General features: G+C 37.5%; 1 long non-coding RNA gene and 1 other non-coding gene across 2 annotated transcripts; both read right to left on the reverse strand.

Annotated features, from left to right (window-relative positions):
* Nucleotides 1-276: 276 nt before the first annotated feature.
* Nucleotides 277-2971, reverse strand: LOC132622768 (uncharacterized). Its single transcript, XR_009575993.1, has 2 exons — nt 2773-2971; nt 277-550 (listed from the first exon to the last, which is right to left on the reverse strand). It is a non-coding gene; the product is annotated as an uncharacterized LOC132622768 (long non-coding RNA).
* Nucleotides 2972-8871: 5900 nt separating this feature from the next.
* On the reverse strand, nt 8872-8977 carry LOC132629608 (small nucleolar RNA R71). Its single transcript, XR_009578373.1, has one exon. It is a non-coding gene; the product is annotated as a small nucleolar RNA R71 (small nucleolar RNA).
* Nucleotides 8978-9236: the final 259 nt, after the last annotated feature.

Here is a 9236-nt window from a genome sequence, read left to right on the forward strand (position 1 = left end):
AGACCCTAAACCTATGGTTTTAATTCAATCTCAGCCCAGAATTTATTTCAATTTTGAAAGGTATCACTTTACTTCAAAATTAATCCGTTTTGTTTAAGCAAACGTACTAGTACTCATGGTTTTGAAAATTCTCTATGCTTCCGTTATCCTGTATTAAGAAAAATGGTTTGTTACCCTTCAAGTCTTTGAAAATTATTATATGTGATCCGGGGTTTTGAAAATCTGTTTGGGGACTTAAAGTCGACTAAACGGCATATGCACCGTTAGCCTAATATGTCTAGTTCAACCATAAAGGATTCCACTAATAATGTGTTGTTTACAAACATGACAAATACAATACACCATTGAGATGTAAATTCATAAGGTAAAGGTAAGTTAGGCTAGGGGCGTACCAAGCCCCTAATAATCATTTTCACCCCATGATTGGGCCTTCATGCGATCTACAATATTTGCTTCCGTTTCCCTTCATAAGACTTGATGTATTTTGAAAAAAAATCGCCTATTGGGCCTTAGCCCAACAGATTTGGTTCTGACCAGGCCCAATTGACATCTGGTAAAGAGGAAAAAGAGGGAAAAAGGGAATTGGGTTAGAAATTATACTACTGAACTCATCACAATTATATATGTACACAATATATATATATATATATATATATATATATATATATATATAAACAAACACATGCATACACTCATAATTGCAGGGCTTATCGAGCCTAGAATCCCAAATTCCAAACTTAAAGAATGACCTGCTCGGCATCTGTTTTTCCTGATTTTAGACTAAGCATAAAATATGGGGTTATCTTGTTGCTAGTTGAAGTGGGCCAGGCCCAGATCCATACTAAATCTGAATTTAGACTAAAATTCAAGCCTAAAGAGCTCTACCCCCTTAGGTCCATTTGATACACCTCCTACATGGGATTAGCAGTCATATACATGCATGATATATAAATAATATACACATTTGATGTGTATATCAGGTGTATATCCTGCACATATTACCTTTCTCTTTTGTCCAGCCTATGCATATCTCAAGTATGACAACTCCTCAAACTTAAACCTTGGACTCATGATCAATTAGTCATTATGTTAATCTTTCCAATATTAGCACAACGTAGGACTCAACCTAGACTAAGGCCAGCATGCTCAATCTTCATCAGGTAACCCTTGAGCCTATCATAATAACTCCCCACACACAGCTTCAACTATTAGGAAATCATTTAGCTATAACCAGATCAAATCAGCATAAACTTGCAGCATAATGCTAACAGTATCAAGACACACTAAGAGATTACAAGTAAAGGGAAGTCAAACATGTTGATGTCATGATCACAAAAGGGAATTTGAGGACCAGATAGACCAAGGCCAAAATGACACAAAGGGGCAGGTTTGAACAAATTCCTAAAGCTAGAGATAGCACAGAGATGGACCTTTAAGCCCCAGTCCAGTTAAACAAAATAAGAACAGCATACGGAGGGAGTACAGGGTTCACATTCACCACAACTTGCATAGAATGAAAATTGCCTTTCAGTTTTAGCAGACTTTTAAAGAAGACGTGGGAAAATAAGAATTCAAAAACAAACAAACAAAAAAACAGACTATATAATTGGTGTTCTATTGTCCATTTTAAGATAGCCCTTGATCATTATAGGATTCATATTAAACAGTTCTTTTCCCATTTCCAGAAAGTCAGTGGCATACACAAACAGATTCATTTTTTGTCCTGAACAGCCTATTTAGGCACTTAGTAAATTCATTTTATGGAAATCCATTCGTGCAATGATAAGGTTTTAATGGTCAAGTGTGTACACATAGCATATATGTCCCCCATGACTTGTGGAGTGCGCCATGACACCTCTTATTTGGAGGAGGGGTGTTATGAACCAAGCAAGACTTGGTTCTTCCCAATCCTCGCTTTAAGGTGTCTTTAAAAAGGCTCCTCCATGTCAAGTGTTCCATAGATAGTATATGGACCTCCATGATCCTCCAAACACCATTATTAAACTAATCCCCATCTAAGACTTAGTCAACATTAATACCAGTTTCAGCATTTTTGGTTGTTTAATCCTACATTCTAATCACAGTGTGACTTTACCCCTTTACATCAGGCAAAACCTCAACAGACATACACATTCTTGTTTCGAGATTGATTTATACATATCTGAACTTAGACAAAACCAAAACAACTCATTACCATCCCAGGAGAAAGCCAAACATCATTATCAATCTCATTTTTTAACCATGATAATTACATATTCTGTGTTTTAAATCATGACTTCAAGAAATGACACAAGAGAATTCATATGAAAGAAAAACTGGACAAGATTGAACCCAGGTTTTCCCTTCTCTTTACTCCCTTTTATTTTTCAAAGCCAAAGACTAATTTTTCATAAAAATAAAGCAGTTAAAGTTATGCTAACACTTCCAGTTTTTTACTATTGAGAGGAGGTTGTAATTAGTCTAAAGTTCATCCTATTATAGCTAAGTGTAATCATTCAGGATCAATACAAATTCCAAACACATCAAAGTCCAAGGACTAAAAGGGTTACTCAAGACAGGACCAGTGCTAAGTATCCATGAACTAAGCATTTAACGTCAATGCTAAACATAAACCACTAATGATCAGACCCTAAAAGCAACTAAATTACACAATTAAGCACAACAAGTACTAACTAAGCAGATCATTTAACACAGACTGGGCAGATAATTAAACATAAATATTAACTAAGCAGAAAATTTAAAAGAAAAGACTATAATAAGATAAAATGTTACCTTTTGGTTGTGCAGCCTGGTTCAAGAATCGATTTGGAGCCTTTTGCTTCCTCAATCAATCCTCATCCTCACAAATAAAGAAAATCAAACTTTCGGAACTAAAAACTCAACTTTGAAGCTGAGTCTTAAAATTTTGAACTTAAAATGCCAAGTTATGAGCATAAAACTCAAGGTCAGGGTTTTCTCGTGCGTGTAGGTCTGTCTCAGTTTGTTTGTTGTTGAGAAATGGGGTTTTATTTATTGAACCCCAAATTCATCTTAAACCCTAGGCTACCGATGTGGGACAAGTCAGCAATCTAAAATTTCTACACTCAATACATGAATCTACTGCTATGAATCAATGAGGAGAACAAATATATTGACAGATTTGGACCAAGTTTGGTCGATATGGTCCATACCCTCTTAAACCAATAGAAAATGAGGATTTCAAATACAATACAACAAAAATAATTAAAAGAGTTTAGTGTTTGACCGTGAATTCAGTAAAAGAAAGGAAAAGAGAGAGATTTCTACCGTGTTTGGGTTGCGTTTGGTGAAAGAATGGTGCAACAAGGACGGAGCAATAATTGCTTTGCCCTTTTTCTCCCCTTCACAACTCGTACATACCTACAACCTCTGGTTTTTTGCCATTTTAGGCCGAGGTGACAAGGAGAGAGGGTAGAGAGGCGGGTGGCGGTGCATACTAGGGTTCTAAACCCTAGCAGATTTCATGAAAATGGGGCAAAAGTGTAAGTATAGAAGGGGTCTTCCCTTTTATACTTATAGTGATTGGTCCGTACCTGGCAAAATTTTAAAATAAAGGTAAGGGGGCCTAACTTTGCATATACGTATAAATATGTATATCATCCATGTATATACGTGTATATCATCCATGTATATACGTGTATATGCATGGCATATACGGGGTATTTCGGGAAAATTTCACATACTATAATCTTAAAATAAAAATATCTTTATTTGGCTCAAATTTGTTTAATTAAAACCATGATAAATACCATAAAAACAGTTAAATTCTAATTTAAATGCTTAATCTTCCAAAAACAGAAATGCACTTTTTTCACTTAATTGATTCGGATCCCTTGACCTTGTCGGAGTAGAATACTTACGATGATTTGTATTTGTTCAAAATAAATAACTTGTAATTATATACTTCTTTGAGAAAATAAATACTCTTGTATTTTTTCTTGAAAATATACGAAAAATGTAAAAATGACATGTGGTTTCTCTTTTGCCCGTGTTTGCCAAATGCAAGGGCAAAATGTCATCGGGATAATTTTGTAAAATTGATTTTGACTTATAAAATGCATATTCTACTCCATCTGTAATCCAGGGACTCCGGATAATTAAATATTATTATCAGAGGTCAAAAATTAGGTGGCACTAAGAAGTAGGGGCAAAAATTAAAGATCAGTCCATATGAAGGGTAATCCGCACAAAAATTTGTTTTTGAAGTGCTTTGATGATTAACAAATGAATTATGGGCTTGTATGAGTTTGTATTTGTTTAGAGTCTATAATGGGGCCATTTGCAGTTTTGTCCCTATTTTGTACTGGTCTTTAATTTTTGCCCCTCAAGGCAAATAATTTTTTTCCCACAGCATATATGTTTTCGCATTATAATATCTCACAAGTTATGACCCGCATGACTTTTGCTTTTAAAGAACTTATGCCCTACCAGGCATAAGTTCAATTTTGAAGGGTAAAAATTAAAGACCGGCCCATTGGAAGGACAAAAATTAAAGGGAAAAGGACATGACGTGACTTTTAAGGAATATATAAGACAAACTTTAGCACTAAATAACCATAAGTACCCGAATTGGACTCTAGGAGAAAATTATTGTCAATACCTATCCACCGGATCTGGTTTTGGGTCTCTCCTCTCTCTTGAAGCTCGCGGTCGCCGTAGGACAAGATCTTCAAACTCCTCCAGCCAGATCTATATTGCCTGGATTTTGCTGCTTCATTGGAGAACCTGGACAACAAAAAAACAGAGAACAAATGATAGCGAGGGAAAGGGGAAGGGACTGGTTCGCCGACTTTAGATATTGTTTAGGGTATTGGTTTGTTGCTAGTTACATAGCTGGTTTACCAGCAGCTATGGTCAATTTTAATGGTGAAAAACGGTGGTTGAAGGGTGGTGAAGGAGCTGGCAGATGTCGATTGTGTTTAGGCTGGTTACATGTTTTCTATAGAGCTTTAAATGGTGTTTATGGGGTAGTAGAAATCATAAAGATAACAGAAAAAAGTGTGGATCTTTCACGGTGGAAAAATGGGTGATTGTTTCACGGACGGTGAAGGTTTTGGTTTCCGGTCGTTTCCTTCAAGAAATATCCCCAAAACATGTATAATACGTGTTATTATTTGTATAATATGTGTATAATTAGTAAGTATATGTATATTACATTATTACACACAAATTATAAAACAGTGATACATTTTCTATACACATACTATAGGGATACATATTCTATACAACAATGATACAATTTCTATACGTATGATACAAAATACTATGCGTGATACATATTCTATACAATAATGATACAGTTTCTATACATATACTGGAATGAGTTTAAAAAAGGCTACGAAATGGAACAGAGACGTCGTGATGGGGGATCTTGAAATCTCAGAAAGCATCCCGATTTTGGTTATTGTAGGCTTATAAAGGTTGAGGAGGTTAAATGTGCTATTTTTAGGGTGTGTAGGGGAAAAATGATCGGGCTAGATGAGATTCCGGTAGAAATTGGAAGAGCGTGGGCAGGGCAGGTCTGGAGTGGTTGACGAGGCTGTTTAATATCGTTTTTAAGATGAAAAAAATGTCTGAAGAATGGAGGGGGAGTACAATGATTCGGTTGTACAAGAACAAATGTCACATTCAGAGTTGCAACAACCATAAGGGTATCACGTTGCTAAGCCACACTATGAAAGTTTGGGAAAAGGTGGTGGGTGAGGAAGGGCGTGTCTATTTCTGAGAACCAGTTCAAATTCATCGCGGGACCCTCAACTACAGAAGCCATCCATATTATTAGGAGGTTGCTAGAATAGTACAGGGAGAGGAAGAAGGATCTTCACATGGTGTTCATCGACCTAGAAACGGCATATGACAAAGTCCCAAGGGAGGTCCTATGGAGATTCTTAGAGGCTGATGGTGTATCAGTGGCGTACACTAGGGTGATCAAGGACATGCATGATGAAGCCAAGACCCGGGTAAGAACGGCAGAAGAAGACTCGAAGCATTTTCCAGTTGTGATGGGGTTGCATAAGGGATCAGCTCTTATCCCATTTTTATTTTCGTTGATGATGGATGAACTGACTCGAAAAATCCAAGGTAGGTGCCACGGAGTATGTTATTTGTGAATGACATAGTTTTGATTAAAGAGTAGTTTTGATTGAAGAGACCCGCGGCGGAGTTAATGCTGAGCTGGGGGTTTGGAGACAGACTCTGAAGTCCAAAGGGTTTAACTTGAGCAGAACCAAGACGGAGTATTTGGAGTGTAAGTTCAGTGTTGTAGAGCATGAGGTGGGCTTCGAAATGAGGCTTGAGACACAAGCCATCCAAAAACGAGGAAGTTTTAAGTACCTTGGGTCCATTATCCAATTGACGATAATGTCACACACCGTATTGGGGTAGGATGGATGAAATGGAAGCTCGCCTTCAGAGTCTTGTGTGATAAAAAGGTGCCACCAAAACTTAAAGGCAAGTCCGAAGAAGTGTTAGGGAGAAGTGATTAGACAGGACATGGCGTAGTTATAGCTTACCGAGGAGATGACCTTAGATAGGAAGTTGTGGAGGACGTGGATTAGGGTAGAAGGTTAGTAGGTAGTAGAGTGTTGTCGCGTGCATCCTTCCTTTTTATTAGGCGTAATATTATCTGTATTGTTTCTTGTCCTTCGACTTTCTGTTACTATCTTGTTCTCTCTTATACTTCGATTATCATATTAGTTTTCTGCAGTTACTGTTACTTTTCTTCATAATACTTATCTATAGTATTTTGTCATCGCTTCTTTACTTTCATATTCTTATCTGACCTTTTTTGTCTTGCCTTTTCTTTAGCCGAGGGTCTTTCGGAAACAACTTCTCTACCTCCCAAGGTAGGGGTAAGGTCTGCGTATGCTTTACCCTCCTCAGACTTCACTTGTGGGATTACACTGGTGATGTGCCGTGAAATTACGGCACATTTGATGTCTTTGTATATCGTTTCTTATGTTATTTTGATGTTTTGTAGGGTTGGTTGATTGACTAAGGAACAAAAATGAAGAAAATCGCTGAAAACGGACAACTTTGGAGCTAAAGGACGGTCCGTAACATGTGTTACAGACCGTAAATTGGATCTGAAACATGAGAGGAAATTCCAGAAAAATTCTTATGGATGTCCAACACTACAACTCAGAAGGACAGTCCATAACGCATCATTGCGAGTCATAACGTGGAGCGCAATGCATGAAAAGAAGATATCTACTGAAGACTTGAGGCTGAGATCCGCTGGGTGATACGGACCGTAACTTGTGTTATGGCCCGTTGAAGGAAGCTGTAACGGGTGACCTAATATTGAGCTAACAAAGGATGGAACAAAAGACGGACCGTAACACGTGTTACGGTCCGTAACGCTGCTGTGAAGGGTACTTTTGTCCAGGACTGTGACGCGTTTTTTGGGTCCTACAAATAGTTTCTTCTAGGTTTTCCAGAAATCTATCACTCATTAGAGAGCATTAACTCTTAGCATTGAATTGTTGTGAAGTTGTAGAGCATTAAAGGCCAAAACTTCATCCTCAATTCACATTTATTCCCATTGTAAGTTATATTATGTCTTCTTTTAAGCTTTCTTTGTTGAACAAAAGTATGCATAGTTAATTCTAATTCTAAGGTTGTGGACCCTATGATGGGTATGATGTGAATGGGTTTCTACTATTGATATATGCATAATGGTTGTTGGTGTTTATTCAATCTTTATGTTTTAGTGTTGGGTAATGATTGCAATCATTAGCCTAAGCCATTATTCTAACTTTTCTTGGGAAAGTGGGTTAGAATTGGTAAGATTGAATAACAATAACTCGGGGCATTGACCCTCGTTGAATAGACTAATTTAGGGATAAGAACAAGTCTAATTGGCATTATTGACCATTCTTCGATATCAACTCTTTTATATTTGGGAAAATAATAAAGAGGAAATACGGCCTAACTGTTGGGAAACATTAGGAAGTCTTTAAGAGATCAAGTGAAAATCCTTAGAACAACCATTAGAAGTATATCACATTGAAACCTGAAGCATAGTATCTAATCAAAACGGGAAACACAACCTTAGTCTCTCTCTCTCGCGTTAATTACAATTCAAGTCATAGTGCTAGTTTATATTACAAAACAATTATTCTAAACTATTCGGAATAGAATTAAAGCCTTTAAAGACCAGTATCACATACAATTACTAACATTTTCTATCCATATTCCCTATGGGATTCTTCCCCAACCTTTTTTGGGTTGCTATATTTGACAACGTCCGCTTTACGCCACTAATAGGTGTAATTTGAGCGTATCAAAATTTGGCGCCGTTGTCGGGGAATACGGTTTTGAAATTATTGATTGTTGTGTACTTTTCTTTGAACTTTTTCTATTCCATCACACCTTGTTTGCTATGTTTGGTGAACCAGGTGAAAATGGCAGGAAGACACAATTGAAATCAAGGAAACCAAGGTGGGCTCCAGGTAAACCCACCACCACCGGAAGAGGAGGAGGAGAAAGAGAATATATTTGCGGAATTCATGAATGAAGCTGATTATGTAGCTGTTGTGGTCCCTCCTAGGATCGAAAATGCCACCTTCAAAATCGATATCTCTATCTATCAGTAGTTGAAACTTGAAAGTTATTTCCGAAATTCTTCGGAGGATTGTCCTTTTCGACATTTGAAGAACTTCCTGCATGTATGCTCTCAACAATCACAAGGTGTTATTTCTGCTGATGCACTTCGGTTACGGGTTTTCAAATATTCTCTAGCTGGAGAAGCAAGGGAATGGTATAAAAAGCTGCCCAGCAATTCTATTCACACCTGGAGCGAGCTAGCCAATATATTTTTGAAGAAGTGGTTTCCACCGAGCAAAAAGTCTGAACTTCGAGATAAGATCTTTGAGTTCAAACAGCTCCCGGGAGAACAATTATATTCTGCATGGGAGAGGTTCAAGTACTTTCTAACTCAATCTCCAACTCACGGGTTTTTGGATAATATTCTTACGGAGAAGTTCTACAAAAGGTTGGATACGATGAATCAGATTGCTGTCAATACTGCAGCCGGTGGAAGCTTCATGGACAAGTCATTTGTCAACATCACCAATTTGCTCGATAAGCTCACCACCCACAATCAAGCATGGAATTCAAATGATACCGAGAGTTTGTCTTACGGTAGTCCCTCACTAGACCCTATTGCAAAGGATAACCATGAGAGAGATCATGCCTTTGCTCGATTGCAAACTACG

The sequence above is a fragment of the Lycium barbarum genome, chromosome 2, assembly GCF_019175385.1.
Source record: "Lycium barbarum isolate Lr01 chromosome 2, ASM1917538v2, whole genome shotgun sequence".
Lineage (NCBI taxonomy): Eukaryota > Viridiplantae > Streptophyta > Magnoliopsida > Solanales > Solanaceae > Lycium > Lycium barbarum.